Source organism: Urocitellus parryii, chromosome 9, assembly GCF_045843805.1.
Source record: "Urocitellus parryii isolate mUroPar1 chromosome 9, mUroPar1.hap1, whole genome shotgun sequence".
Lineage (NCBI taxonomy): Eukaryota > Metazoa > Chordata > Mammalia > Rodentia > Sciuridae > Urocitellus > Urocitellus parryii.
In genome coordinates, this window is record NC_135539.1 from 65,788,402 (window position 1) to 65,804,565 (window position 16,164).

General features: G+C 39.7%; 1 protein-coding gene across 13 annotated transcripts in view; it reads left to right on the top strand.

Moving 5' to 3' along the window:
• Nucleotides 1-16,164, top strand: part of Kiaa1217 (KIAA1217 ortholog) — a 381,206-nt gene that overhangs the window by 230,965 nt on the left and 134,077 nt on the right. The window lies entirely within an intron of this gene.

Genomic DNA, 16,164 nt, shown 5'->3' on the forward strand with positions numbered 1-16,164 from the left:
TGTGAAAAAAATCTTCAGGGGCTGGCCCATGCAGAAGAAAGCTGAATTCTGGCATGTGAAACCTAGCAAGTATGATGCTGGGAGAAGAAAGGGGCAGATAGATACACAATGCTACTTTGATTTTGTTTCCCCAACCAGAGCAAATTGGTCCTAAAAACAAAACAAAAAACTATTATCCTCTGGGTTGTCAATATTTTCTTTCTTTTTTTTTTTTTTACTTTTACCTGGTAATTTTTCATTAGTTATCAATTTAATTCGACAAACTTATAGAGTACAGTGTAATTCAACATGTGTATACATCATATAATGATCGAAGCAGGGTGGTTACTTCACCTTAAGCTTTTTTTTTTCTTTTTTCTTTTGTAGCAGAGATTGAACCCAGAGGTGCTTAACCACTGAGCCACATATCCAACCCTTTATATTCTTTTTTAATTTTGAGACCGGGTGTCACTAAATTGCTTAGGACCTCACTTAGTTGCTGAGGCTGGTTTTGAACTTGTGATTCTTCTGCCTCAACCTCCTGAGTCACTGGTATTACGGGTGTGCACCAACACACTTGGGTTCTTAAACTTTTTTTTTTTTCATTGTTGATAGACCTTTATTTATTTATACGTGATGCTGAGAATCGAACCCAGTGCCGAACACATGCCAGGCAAGTGAGCTACCACTGAGCCCCAGCCCCAGTGTACTTAACCTTTTTTAAAATAAACTTTTATGATCACATAATTGTATATATTTTTGAGATGTGGTTTGATGCTTCATCACATATACAGTATGTATTGATCAATGAGGGCGATTAATGTTTTCGTCTCCTTATCATTACTGTGTGCTTGGACCCTTTGAGTGCCTCTCTTCTGTTTATTTGTAAGATATGCCACTGGTTATCTTAAAAACATGGAATATTTTTTATTTTCCTGTTTTGTGCAAGAGTCAGACATGCTAATCCTTCTTGTTTGAATTTTACTAAATATACAGCTCATGCAAACGTTCATCATTAATATTTAATATTAAATTTGTATACTTGATCTTGGATTAGTAATGCAGGGTCCTTATTTTTCAAATGAGAGAGGAAGGCCACGGAAAATCTGCCTGTTTGTTTGTTAGTAGGGCACAGTTATTTATTTATTTATTTATTTATTTATTTATTTATTTTATTTTTTAAAAGAGAGAGTGAGAGAGGAGGGGGAGAGAGAGAGAGAGAGAGAGAGAGAATTTTTATTATTTATTTTTTAGTTCTTGGCGGACACAACGTCTTTGTTGGTATGTGGTGCTGAGGAGTTATTTAAATGGCAGGGGCAGGAAGTACAGACCTCTCGTTCCTGTTAGTCTCACCTTACACATGAAGGTACAGGGACATGCTGTTATGAAGATGACACGGCTTTTCCACTGCCACCTGGCTGCAGATTTCCTCTGGATTGAGGAGCTTTGTGCTTTCTCAACCCTGCTCACACCTGGAGCAGGAGCCAGGCTGGGAGTGGAATTTCTCCTTTGTGCTTTGCAGGAAATGAGTGAGGTTCAGGTCTCTGTAGAGATAGCCTCTGCTTTGCAAAAGAAAATGAAGATAAAAAGAACTGCCAATTCCCCTTCCTCCCCCATACCTGGGGGACCTTGAGTGTTGGATAATAGATCCTTTGTTTCCAAGGCAGGAATTTCCCCTGGCAGCATCCACAGTTGGCTGTGCAGGTAGATACTTGCAGAGTTCAGGAACCAAGCCTCAGGGCAGAGAGACTGCAGGAGCTGGGGGCAGCCTTGTCCAAGGAGTTGCTGAGCGTGGTTGGCGTTTGTGCACAGGGGTGGCTGTACTTCTGCAAAGCACTGTTTTACTCTACAGCCACTTTGCCATAAAGTGCTGCTCCAACACGCTGCCCCAGCAGGTTAAAGAAAAATGTGTCCAAAGTATTTATTCTGCCATCTTCATGAGCGGCTTTTTGACCTGTGATTTTTCCTAATTTTTGGATGGAAATAAACAGACACGGAGAGAGGACAGGAGAGAAGGAGAAGTTTGCCAAAGTGAGGAAGGCTATGGTTTCAGAAAATGAGGCTGGCACCTGGACAGCAAGGTTGGAATTGCCCTTGACCACCTCTTCTAGGCCAATTTGGAAATGTCCTCCCAGATGCACCTGGCCCACCTGGTGTAAATTTGTTTGACAGGGATGGGAAATAAAGGGGAAAATGTGAGTCACAAAGAGTCTAGATGCTAGGGACTTGCTCAGCCTCGTCTTTAGGTAAATCCCCTTGTAGTTGGCCTTCTTTAACACAGGCTCCTGGGAAGAGCGGCGCTTTCTGGGGAACCTAGCCACAGTTATGGTGTCCACAGCATGATGGTGGCATAATTGTGACCCCAAGGGGCCTCAGAGGCTGCAGATTGGACACTTAGAGCTGAGACCTCCTGGAAACCCATAGTTGGTCTTTTAGAACTGTGCATTGACATTTATCTTAATCCACAGAGCCTTAAGATCTCCTTCAAAGTCCTGTTTATCTTTATTTCTTGAAAGTTTTGATGGTTTGTTCATTGTAGGTTTTTTTTTTTTTTTAAACCAGAGATTAAACCCAGAAGTGCTTAACCACTGAGTCACATCCCCGGCTATTTATTTATTTATTTATTAAAATTTTGCAACAGGTTCTCACTAAGTTTCTTAGAACCTCTGTAAGTTGCTGAGGCTGTCTTTGAACCTGCGATCCTCCTGCTTCCGTCTCCTGACTCGTTGGGGTTAGAGGCATGCACTGCCGTACTGGGCATATTTTTTTTTTTCTTAAAGACTTTATTATTTCAGAGCAGTTTTAGGTTAAGAGCAAAACTGATAGGAAAGCACAGAGCATTCCCATATACCCCTGCCCCACACACACACAGCTTCCCTTGCTACCAGTGCACTCCACCAGAGTGGGTGCATTGGGGTCTGTTGGTGAAACTACATCTGCACATCCCATAGATTTTCTTAAGGTTCACTCTTGGTTTTGTACTTTGTATGAGTTTGCACAAATTATGATGCCATGTTCATACAGACTATTTTCACCGCCCTAAACATCCTCTGTCTTCTACCTATTTATCTCCCTCCCCCTAATTCCTAGCATCCTCTGAGCTTTTTGCTACCTTTATAGTTTTGCCTTTTCCAGAATGTCATACAGGAATCAGACAGAATGTAAACTGCAAGTTGATTTCTTCTACTTAGTAATGTTCATTTACGTTTCCTCCATGTCTTTTCGTGGCTTGATCATTTCTTTTTAGCACTGAATAATTTTCCAGCATCTAGATGTGTCACAGTTTATCCATTCATCTACTGAGGGACATCTTGGTTGCTTCCAGGTTTTGGCAGTTATGAACAAAGCTGCTAAAAACATCCGTGTGGAGGTTTTTGTGTAGACAGAACTTTTTCAACTTCTTCGAGTGAATTCCAAGGAGCACAATTGCTGGATCATATGGGAAGATTACGTTTAGTTTAGTTTCATTGTGGGTTCTTGACTTAATCATGAGTTTTAAAAGTATCACATTAAGATATTGTTCATTGTGATCACTAAGTTTTGGGAACCACTTGAATTTTACACTGGAAGCTGTGTTCCACTAGCACCTTTGAAGTGCCTACCCAGATGTCACCCCAGGACTGTAAGATGCCACCACCACCATCCTCTAGTCAGAGTCTGGAATGAAGTTGAATAGAAAAAGCCTTGTCCCCAGCCTGTGCTTCTGCACATAGCATTATTTGTTACTGGAGTCCCACTTAGCCCAGGCTGCACTATCAAAAGACTTGACACCTTTATGTTGGAGCCTGGATGGACAGAATTCTCAAAATACTCCCACTCCTTGGGTTTAAACCTTACCTCATTTTGGGCTGCCTGTGCCTGAAGATAAACCTTCACAATTATTCCACTTGAATAATCCCTTGTTCTGTGGCTTCAGTATATTTCCAGAATGAGGAATGCAGGAAGGCTGAGCATTTTGCGAGGCTGTTAGGAGACATGCAGGATACAGAATGGAGAGCAGTATGTAATACATTTATGTATAAATAAATATATACATAGCTATATTTAGCATATATGTACATTTTGTAGCTCATAAACACAAGTCGCCCTCTGTATCTGCCAGTTGAATCCTTGGATTCATCCAACTGCAGATTGAAAAATCTTTGAAAAATGAAGTTCATCTGTATGTAGTGAGCATGTACAGACTTTCTTTTGCTTGTCATTATTCCCTAAATGACTTTAACAACCATTTACATAGCACTGTCATTGTACAAGTTATTATAAGTAATATAGAGGTCATTTTAAGTGTATTAGAGGATATGCATGGGTGACATGTAAGTCCTATGCCATTTTATATAAGGGATTCATGCATTGGGAGATTTTGGTATCTGAGGTGGGATCCTGGCACCGATCCCCTGTGGACATTGAGGCACAATGTGCTGGAATGCAAGATGTGAGCATGTCATTTCAAAGAGGCATGTTGAGCCTTCAGAAAAAGCCAAATGACAGTAAAACAAGTCCCTTTTGATGCTGAGGGCCAACTAGCCATTCTTGGAGAGGTGTACAAAGCAGCAAGGTAAAGAAAGAAATTTGTTCATCGGCTGTGACTTAGCACATGACTGGGTCCAGTGGCCTTCCATCTTTCAATCTTCACTTCTCCAGGGCAGTGGGTTCCTGTCCACTCTACTCATCCAAAACACAGCTGTGGAACTTATGCCATTTCTCTTTCACTCTCTTTTTGGAGAAAATAGAGTTACCAGAAGAAAGGCAGCCTAAAAAACGAAACCCACTTTTCAGTAGGGCTTGGTTTTAGAAATAATTTCCATGAAAAATTGTCCCCACTGATATTAGGTCTGCAGTCTTAATGATGGAGTAGTTGCCTTTTAATCACCGTGCTGCCTTATAGATCCCATCTGGAATGTGACCATAGGCAGGGGTTGTTGTCTGGCTGCTCCCTAGTTGGCCTTCGGGGAAAGGGTAGCCACAAGTTGTTCCCACCCCTCTGTGTGCCCTCAGGAATTTGAAAATAAAACTCATGAAAACAAGAACAGCAGCAGCAACTTCTTCTTCCTGCAGCCAGATTCCTTTGTTGACCATAATCCATATGGAGAGCTTTAGAAAACAGTCTTGCTTACCAGACTAGCAGCCAGTGGTATTGCCATTTCTGTAATGAACTGCCTCTTAAACACTCAGACCGCTAAGGCAAAAATGATTTTCAATGGCATAGGAGGATTTTAGACTAGTTGTGGGACAAGGTCCCTAGGGGGTGTGAATTATTGAATGTATGGCTGTTTTTTCATTCCAAGCTGATGACTTTATTGGTCGTCATGCCCTGTGGGAATTTAAGGAAAGGGTGGTTCTTGGCTGCCAGAATCTGCCATCTTGTGGGTATGCAGGACTAGGTTGGAGGGGAGGGCAAAGGATAGAGGAGGTGTTCATTTCCAAAGGGGGAAATCCAAAAGGAGTGTGGGCAGCCACTGTAAGACCAGCCTTCGATTCTTTGAGCATGAACAATTATCCATTGACTATTAAAAAAAAACTAATTTTAAACAAATAAGAAAAGTATTACTCTGCAGAGTAGGTAAAATAGGATATCTGTGGTCCTAAGCACTGGAAGTGATTGCAATGTTATTAATACAGCAGAAATTTGCAGAAAAGATTTTCATAGCAAGTTAATAGATTTGGACATATCCCTGACCTTTTCAGGATACTAGAAAAAAAATGCCAGCATGTTTTTGATAGCACCAGAACTAGTGCCCTGGCCCAAGTGTACCAGGTTGGGTGGCTATGATGACAGACACAAATCCCCCCTCCCACCTTCTCCTGTTGAGTCTTCCTCTACCACTAAGGCTGGAAAACAGGCTCATTCTAGAATATCAAATGTGGAAGGTTTTGGATGGTGGGTGACAAGGCAAAGTTACTGATGCTCTTGGGTGTCCTCAGCATCCTTTGCCAGGGTCCCAGCCCACAGTAATTAGGTTGATAGGGTTCAGAGAATGGATCTAGGGCATCCATTTTTGTAGCGCTGAAGGTCCAGGTGTTGCCAGGCCCTACCATAGTCCTGGCAGCTTCCTGATCAAGGCCGCATGGCTTCGGAGTCACACCTGCCCAGAGTGGCAGGAAGCTGCTTCTTTGTCAAAGTGGCCCAGTTCCACAGTGAAAATTCAGCCCAGTGATTCTGCAAGCTATTTAATGAATCAATTTTTGCTTTAACTAGATGCAGCTGGTTCAGTTCTGTGCAGCTACACACTGACTGATTTTCTGTTTGTAGATATGGTGGTTCTGTCAGGGTTGGTTTCATGAAATTCCACGAAAACTGGTGTAGACTGGTGCCTTCTAGAGGCTTGGCAGTGAACTGCAAGTGTGGTTTCCAAACTTCTAGAGAAGTCTTGAGTTCTGTGGAGCTTTCTTTGCTATAAATTTTTCAGTTTCATGTAAGATTTCATTTAACAATGGGCTGATGCTAAACTGGTAAAATAAATAAAATATCTACATACATACTAAAATATATTAAATAGATCCAGAGATATAGAGAAAGGAAGAAAGATGAGAGGAAGAAAGTTAGGAACAAATTTCCTCTATATAAAAGGAGTTCTTAAGTACTTTAATTTGGCTCTTTTGGGGTAAAAAAATGTTTTTGAAATAAATCTTACCTCTTATTTTTCTTATGCTCCGTATAGTGAATGCCCTGAGAGGTAGTTTGTACAAACTGAGTCCATCGTTAAATGAAAGATAGATTTGGAGCTGGGAATATCATGGGCAGGAATGTTTTAAGAAATCCTTTCATATCATGAAACATGCATTTGTAATTCAAGCAATTCACCCTTCGTTTGGCCTTTAAAAACTAGTGTTTTCATATATGAGGTTTACTGAAGGAAGGGAAGATTTATCCAAGTTTATCCACTTGGCACACAATTCCCTCCTACGAAAGAATGTTCCTGTGAAAGATCGTGTAGATTCATGAAGCGTTTGTTCTTAGTTTAAAAAGTACAGTTATATATCTTTAGAAATCTCTTGCTATTAAAATTCCTTGGTTGTAACTCTATATCTCTCAAAATATTGAAGAAGTTGTTTAATTCACATGGACTTGAGAGATTCTGTGCCCTTTACCAGTATCTTTGAGGATTATTTTGTAGATGGCATGCTGTAGGAATACCAGTGAATGGAAGATTTAGTTGATGCTGAGGTCTGAGTCCTCCCTGAGCCACCATTATTTTACAGGGTCCGTCAGTGATCAGGTGGCTAACAAATGCAGAGGCATCTTAAAAAGGATCTTAAAGAAGACTTAGGGTCTCCTGTTTCTGTTTCTCCATTTGCAGCCAGGGTGTTGCTAAACTAAATCATAGGTCACCATTTTGTAAAGTTAACATAAAACTTTTTAATGAAGATGAAGCTAAAGGGTCCAAATAACTGGAAAGGTAATATATGTCCAAAGCCATTTCAGAAATTCAGTCTTCCTGAGGATCAGTGTGAAATATTCTTCTGTCTATCATAGCCACATGCCATACCCTAACACAGACATCTAGCTATCATTTTGTGATGTGAAAAATACTTTTATTCAGAAAGAAACTCTTCAAGTTTCAAAGGTAACATAGAAGAGAGTAAAGCATGTTTTATCTCTTATACCTCTCTACATCCAAAATCAATTTGATTTGGCCTAATGAAAACCAATAAAAAATATTAGAACCATTAAAACAAGAATTAATACAAGTAGCAGTTGAGCATAATATGTGAGCCAGAAAAATTAAGATAAGAATAATTGCTGTAATTTCAACCAAGACCAAAAAAAAAAAAAAAGGAGAAATCCAGTAAGTTGAATTAATTTCATTATTTAAGAAGAGGTTTATGTTAGTTAAATAGGAAAAAAGTAAAGTTTTAAAGCATTGTAATCCAAGAGCTCTTATATATATTCATAGCATATTATGTAATAGGCAGTTATATTTAAGTTGCATGAAAGTTTTATATTTACATAAAAATTCAAAATCCAGTGACATAGTATTACATCATGCTGTACGAAGGGCATATCTTAGAATCTGTAGATTTCTGTGGGTCTAATTTGATACATGGAAATAATTGATATAATCTTGGCAATTCACCAGGCCCTCGAGTGATTGGTCCTTGGCAATTAATATTTGTATTAGGGTGGACAATTTCTTCCTTGGAGAGGAATATTTGAGGGGTAGGTCATTGTTGAAAGGTTAGATGGCAAAAAGAGAACCAGAGAAGAAATCTCCTCACAGCAACAAAACTTCAGATTTTGAATACTGTCTAGTACCAGCTATTACTATACACTTCAGGAATGAGATGAGAAGTGTCTGGATCCAGATGTTGTACCCTCAGATGCTCTGAAATGGTTTGGTTGGAACAAGAAATGAGACATTAGAAGAGATTGTCTGAACTACTCCTGAGGGGAAAGATTTAGTTTGTCAATCTCTCTTATTTTCTTTTACTGTAACAACTCAATCTGAAATCTATTCACTGACCCTTGTTATCTGGGTAAATGCAAGGTTAATAGCACATGCTATTTTTCAATTAAAAGTTTCTTGTCAGATGCATTTTTTTTTCTAACAACTGACTTTCAAATGTGATCTTTTGTGTTCATTTAACTGTAAGAATCACACACAATTTTTTTTTTTTGCATCAGCTTTTAGAGAATAGTGTGAGAATACTGTGAAGTGCTAGAAACAAAATTAAGATACAAGCCTGCTTTACGTCATATCCTTAAGTAGAACTTCCTTCTTGGTGTTCTCATCTTAGCACTGGTCTCCAGAAGACTGCCTGGTGGCATCTGGAAACAGATTTGTGGCAGTTTCTCATATTTCAGGTGGAGTAGAAGCACACATTCCGCATAGCAAGAGGGCAGACGTACATTTTCTTAGGCAAAGGAGTTAGAGAATGGCCCAGGTTCACTCCCCATTCAGATTTCTCAGGTCAACTCTATGATGTGGGATTGAGACTAAGCAGACCCCATGTCTGGAAGGAGGTTCTCTCTGGAGCACTGGGAATTGGGCTTTCTGTCCTGGATAACTGCTTTTGAGCACAACAGCAGGTGTGTCCCCAGATACCAACATGCCATCTTTGGTTTCTCACAAATATAAGTCACTCTGGGGAGCTATTATGAGCCTGTGTCTCCCCCAATTCTTCAGAAGGTGACACTATTTGGAAATAAGATCTTTCAAGAGATGATTAAGTTAAAATGAGGTTATAGGGTAGATCCTAGTCCAATATGACTAATGTCCTTATAAGAAGAGCAACTTAGGATAACAGAATAAAGTCAGGAAGGAGAACCATCGACAAACACTGGTGAGAGGTCTCAGCAGAAACCTACCCTGCCAAGACCTGGATCTTGAAGGCTGTGTTTTAAGCCTGGAAGACTTGGTTCTAGAAGCTTGAGAAACTGGATACAGGGCTCAGGCCAACTCCCCCTTTCTTATTTCCCTTCTCAACTGCTTATGGCAGTTGTCACAAACATATTGTGTCTCTTTCTTCAAGACATTAAAATTATGTTGATCAAGTTTTCCATTTGTCTTAATTTGGTGTTATTCCAGCCTCCCACCCCCATGCATGGTACATCAACCCAGTCTGAGCATAGCCAGGAGACATTTTAAAACTTTGGGTACAGACTCATCTGCCATTCCTACTTTTCCCTTTGGCAGCTCCCAAATTTAGCAAACAAATGTTGCTTGACAGCTAACTGATTCAACTGTACCGCATCAAGAAAAGCTCCTGTTTTCATTGTGCTGAGTTTGAGTTCTCAAAAGTTTGGTAATGTCATTAAAAACGATATTCCCACCAACTTCTCATTTTCAGACTTTTCTAAGGTGTTAATTGGCCTTCAGACATTTTTGGCTAAATGTCTCCCAGTAATATAAGGATAAAAATAAATCCTCCTTTCTCCCCCATCCCAAGTTTTGCCCATTTTCAATTTTTTTTTCTCGATTCATGTATTTATTAAGGATCTACTTGGTTTCTGGCACTGTTAAGGGTGCCACAGTGAGTTATTTTAAAAATATATGAGAGCAGATTCTTGTATTTAAGGAATTTTTTAGTGTAACTCAAGACACATGTTAGGACCAACTTTAAAATACATATAAATCACAGACTTCACAGTCAAGGTTATGATTACAGCCAGTCGTGCGGGGCCCCGTGACTGCTCCAGAGTCTGCTCCTGAGATTCTCTGTCCTTGGGTCCCCTCTGCTCCTCTGCTTGGGTTCCCCTGTAGACCCTGACCTCCCCGACCTCATGCACCCTCCCCGACCTCATGCACCTTCTCCACGTCATTCAGATCTCTGATCATCAGAGCCCTCCACTTCGCTGAGTAAAGTAACACCCACCCATTGTCTCAGCCCCCAACATTTATTTGTTGTGTGTGAGTGCATGTGTGTGTGTGTGTGCACGCGCATGTGCGTGTGCTTATTATAAACATTGCTTCTTAAACTTCAGCAGAGAACTGAATAAAACAGATTTTTAGTCCTACCTCCTGAGTTTCTGATTCAGTTGATCTGGATTGGGATCTAAGAATTCTCATTTCTAACTAGTTTCCAGGTGTCACTGAGGCTGACGTTGCAGGTCAGGGGACCACTGCTTTAGGGCAGTAGGATGCCCTCAGAAAGAAGTTAAGGGTAATTACAACATTGAGCCACATGAGGCATGTTCATCTGCCCCCAGCACGGAATGAAAACCTGTCATGATACTTTGGAAGGAAAATATAGAAAACTTCCTTTGGAGAAAATATGGAGTTTGGGTCTGGATTATGACCTTACACTAAAGCATTTAGGTCTAGGGAGGTAGCTCAGTGAGACAGCGCTTGCCTAGCATACTTGAGTATGGCTTCAATCCCCAGCACCACCAAAAATTAAAAATAAAGTTCTTAATCCCAACACTCTTAACTTACATGGCCTTTACAAAGAAGGAGGAGCCACATCCTTCCCACAGGAAGAATAGGTAGCATCCTGCTTACCCAGATCCGTCTCTCCTGATCTTTATGTTCCTATTTTTGATTCCTTAATCTCTGAGTCACCTGTATCTGCCATCTCAGCCCCCACCTCAACCCACTTAGAAATGTGTGTAGACTCAACAACTTACCCCTGACCCAATCCTTGGATCTTGGGAGTTTTACCTTTTAATATGACTTCACGCTGCTCTGCATACACACCCCAGTTTACCTAATTCAGGGATTTTTTACACTAGTGCCCTGTGCTTGCCTTACCCTAAGGGATCCCTGGCTTAACCATGGTCACGTAGCACCCAACCATTGATATTGTTCATGATGTGGATGAGGCAGGGGACAGAGAGATGAGGCCACTATACCTGGAGATTTCCTTGATGAAGAAAGTCCCCTGGGACCCGCTGTTTTAGGATTTGATTCAGTAATTGATCTTGCATGATTCTAGGATTAGGCACTTTCATGAGTTCCCATTTCCCTTCATAAGAAGAGTCACATGATATGGGAGCCTTTGTAAGAGTAAAAGCATTCAATTTAAAACTATGTTTTTCCTGCCTACAGTGTACACACTGCTCTATTAGGTGGGAAGAAGGAAAATCATTTTTTTTTTAAGAAATGCGTGCTGAATATCTTCTAAGCACTCGGAGTTCTGTGCACTGTTGGATACAGTCAACAAAAGAGCCATGAGTGTCTGTTCTATTTGGAGGAAGAGATAATAACTGCGTTACATATTGTCACAGTTTAGATATGAGTTGTCTCCCAGAGGCTCATCTGTGAGTGCAAGAAGGTTCAGAGGTGAAATGATTGGATGATGAGAACTTTAACCTGACATACGGATTAATCCACTACTAGAAATTAACTGGGTGGTAACTGTAGGCGGGTAGGATGTGGCTGGAGGAAGTAGGTCACTGGCAGTATGCCTTTGGGGTTTATATTTGTCCCTGGTCAGAGGAGCTCTCTCTCTGCTTCCTGGTTACCATGCTCTGAGCTGCTTCCCGGCCACATTCTCCTGCTACGATTTTCTGCCTCACCTGAGACCCAGAGCTATGAAGTTGGCCGATCATGAACTGAAACTGGGAAACCGTGAGTAAAATAAACCTTTCCTGCCCTATGTTGTTTTTTCTTAGGCGTTTTGGTCACAGCCACTAAAAAACTGACTAAAAGGATAATGGATTGTGTAAGTGCTATGGAGAAAAATTAAGCAGGGGAAGGGGTACAGAAACTACTGAAGAGAGTTGTAAACTTGCAAAGGATGAACGGAGAAAGTGGGAAAGGGGCAGTTAGGCCATGACCTGGAACATGTGAATATGTAAGCCACATGCATATTTGGGGGACGAGAATTCCAGATAGAAGGAATAGCCAGTGCAAAGACCCTGAGCAGGTTGGGGGACAGGGGTACTGGGAATTGAACTCAAGGGCGCTCGACCACTGAGACATATCCCCAGCTCTATTTTGTGTTTTATTTAGAGACAGGGTCTCAGTTGCTTAGCACCTCTCTTTTATAGAGGCTGGCTTTGAGCTCCCGATCCTTCTGCCTCAGCCTCCACAATGCTAGGATTACAGGTATGTGCCACTGAGCCAAACTGGCCCTGAGCATTTGAAGAACCACAAGATTATTATGATTGGAGTCTCACAGTAGGTAGCAAAGGAGCAGGAAATGAGTTTAGAGAGGTAATGGAGATGGATACTGAAGGGGCTACACCAGCCACATTGGAATGAGCTTGGCTATATCATAGAGTATAAGCATTGATGTTATTTCAGAATTAAAGACTGCCTTCTGGCTTCTAGGTTTGGAATAGACTAAAGGGGGAATGGGCAAAGTTGGGAGACCAGTAAAGAGTTTTGCAAAAGTGAGGAAGAGGAGGGTGTTAGCAATGGAGGCTTTGAGAAGAATTTGAATTCTGTAGGTATTTTGAAATTAGCTTAAGGTTGGCTAGTGCCATCTAGGAGTTAGCACTGGAGTGGGGAAGGCATAGTGCTAGCTAACATTTGCTGGGCACCTCCTCTATGCCAGGCGGTGTCTAGCACACTGAGTGGTAGTTTTCCAACTCTCTTCTCTGCCATCCATACCTGTAGCTGTAGCTGTTCCCACCCCATCACTAGAGAAAAGAGGGCACTAGGTATAAACAGGAGCAGCCAGTTTCGTGATTAGGTTCACCTCACCTAATGATTTACCTGATGTGTGGCATTAGAGAAATTATTTAGCCTCTGAGCCCCTTCCATAAATACCTGCCTCATAAAATACATATAAATAACAATTGAACTTCTACAGAAAATGTTCTAATAAACTGCCTGGTACTTGGTAAGTACTCTGTAATTTAGCAGATAGCCATAATGATGACCTGAATTTTTTTTTTTAATTCCACTCTATTTTGTTCTCAAACATAGGCTATTTTAAATTTCATTTAGAAATACTGTATTCAAGGTATTTTCTGTTTAAATGAGTTCATTTTTAAATTATTTTTTTCCCTTCAAAAGTAACCAAAACAAATCACTCTGTTTTCCCCAATTAAAAACAAACATTTATCATTATCTTTTCATACTATGTTTCATTTCTAAGTTAATCAGTTGTTTTCTACATATTGGTTCCCAGTGTTCCCAGCACCATTTTTTGAAGAGGCTATCTTTTCTCTGTATGGTTTTGGTGTCTTTGTCTAGTATGAGATAACTGTATTCATATGGGGTTGTCTCTGAGTCTTCTATTCTGCACCACTGGACTTCATGTATGTTTTGCTGCCAATACCATGTCATTTTTGTTACTATGGCTCTGTAATATAATATAAGGTCTGGTATTGTGATGCTTCCTGCATCAGTTTTCTTGTTAAGGATTGCTTTGGCTATTCTGGGTCTCTTAATTTTCCAACTGAATTTCATGAATGCTTTTTCTGTTTCTATGAAGAACATCATTAGGATTTTAATAGGAATTGCATTAAATCTGTAGAACAGTTTTGGTAGTATGGCTATTTTGTCAATATTAATTCTACCTTTCCAAGAGCACAGGAGAGCTTTCCATCTCCTAAGGTCTTCTTTAACATCTTTCTTTTGTAGTTTTCATTGTAGAGGTCTTTCACCTCTTTTGTTAGATTGATTCCCAAATATTTTATATTTTTGAGGCTATAGTGAATAGGGTACTTTTCCTAATTTCTCTTTTAGTAGATTCATTGGTGATATATTAGGAACACATTTGATTTATGGGTGCTAATTTTATATCCTGCTACTTTTTTGCTGAATTCATGGATGAGTTCTGGAAGTTTTCTGGTAGAATTTTTTTGGTCTTCTAAATATAGAATCATGTTGGCAAATAGTGATAGTTGAGTTCTTCTTTTCCTATTCATATCCCTTTAATTTCTTTCTTCTGTCTAATTGCTCAACTCAAAGTGGATCAAGGACTTAAGCATTAGACCAGAGACCTTGCACCTAATAGAAGAAAAAAGTAAGCCGAAATCTACATCATGTTGGCTTAGGAATCTACTTACTTAACTCCTATAGTGCAAGAAGTAAAATCAAGAATCAACACATGGGGTGGAATCAAACTAAAAAGCTTCTTCAGAGCAAAGAAAATAATCAAGAATGTGAAGAGAGGGCCTACAGAATGGGAAAAAAGTCTTTGCCACCTGCACCTCAGATAGAGCATTAATCTCCAGGATATATAAAGAACTCAAGAAACCTAACACCCCCCCCAAAAAAAAAGAACCAATCAAAAATGGGCAAAGGAACTGAACAGTCACTTCACAGAATTGAAAAATATGTGAAAAAAGTGTTCAACACCTCTAGCAATTAGAGACATGCAAACTAAAACTACACTGTGATTCCATATCACTCTAGTTAGAATAGCAATTATAAATAATATAATAAATGTTGGCGAGGATGTGGGGGAAAAGGTACACTCACACATTGTTGGTGGGACTGCAAGTTAGTGCAAACACTCTGGAAAGCAGTATGGAGATTCCTCAGAAAACTTGGAATGGAACCACCATTTGACCCAGCTTTCTCACTCCTCAGCTTATATCCAAAGGATGTAAAATCAGTCTACTATAGTGATGTAGGTACATCAATATATTATAGCAGCTCAATTCACAGTAGCTAAACTATGGAACCAACCTAGGTGTCCATCAACCGATGAATGCATAAAGAAAATGTCGTTCATATACACAATGGAATATTACTCAGGCCTAAAGTGAAATTAATTTATGACATTTGCCAGTAAATGGATGGACCTGGGGACTATCATGTTAAGTGAAATAAGCCAATCCCAAAAAACCAAAGGCTGAATGTTCTGATACGCAGATGTTAGCTCACAATAGTGGGGCTGGTAAGGAAGAATAGAATTCATTGGATTAGACAAAGGGGAATGAAGGGAAGGGAGGGAGAATGGGAGTAGGAAAGATAGTAGAATGAATTGGACATTAGTATCCTATGCACATATATGATTATACAACTTATGTAATTTTACATCATGTACAACCAGAAGAAAGAGAAGTTGTACTCCATATATGTATAAAATGTCAAAATATATTTTACTGTCATGCATAACTAATAAGAACAAATTTTTTAAAAAAAGAAAAAGAATCTTGAAAACAAATAAGTTGTTTCTAGTAATTAATATTTCAGTTTGGCTGATTTTTCATATTCTTTACTCTTATCAATAGCTTGTCTTCACATTTTAGGTTATATTGTTTCTGGAAGATTCTGTTTTGACTATTACATATTTTCTCTAAATTCTAATGGCCGCCTTGTTTTCTCCTGTTTTTCTGGTTTGCTGTCTTTCAAGTCCTGTGTTCATCAACTTGAAAAATATGTCCTAGTCATCCCAGCAAGGAGAGAGTTAATTTGAGTATGAATAGTTTTTCACAAATAGTTCAGACAAGATAGAATTATACTGGTAGGAAAGAATGATCTTAGGGAGACTTCTAGTAATAATGCAATGTGAAAGATCATAGGATGCAAACAGTACCCCTCCTTGCTACAAACACATAGAAATATAAAAACAACACCAAAAATTAAAACATGGCATGTTTGCAAGGAAGTAAATGAAATCTCCAGGTTCCAGAAGTAAAGCATATCGAAATAGAAATGACTGTGAACCTGCATGTTTCATAAATGAGTACCAGACCTTTGGGCTAGGACTCTGATTCTTACACAACTACAGGAGAATGAGCAGAAAGATAGAATGATAGCCCCGGCAAAAATAAATAGCCTAGAGGTTCAAATAGCTGATCATCTATAAAATTGGGTGGGAGTAAGGGAGTACTTTTCTCCC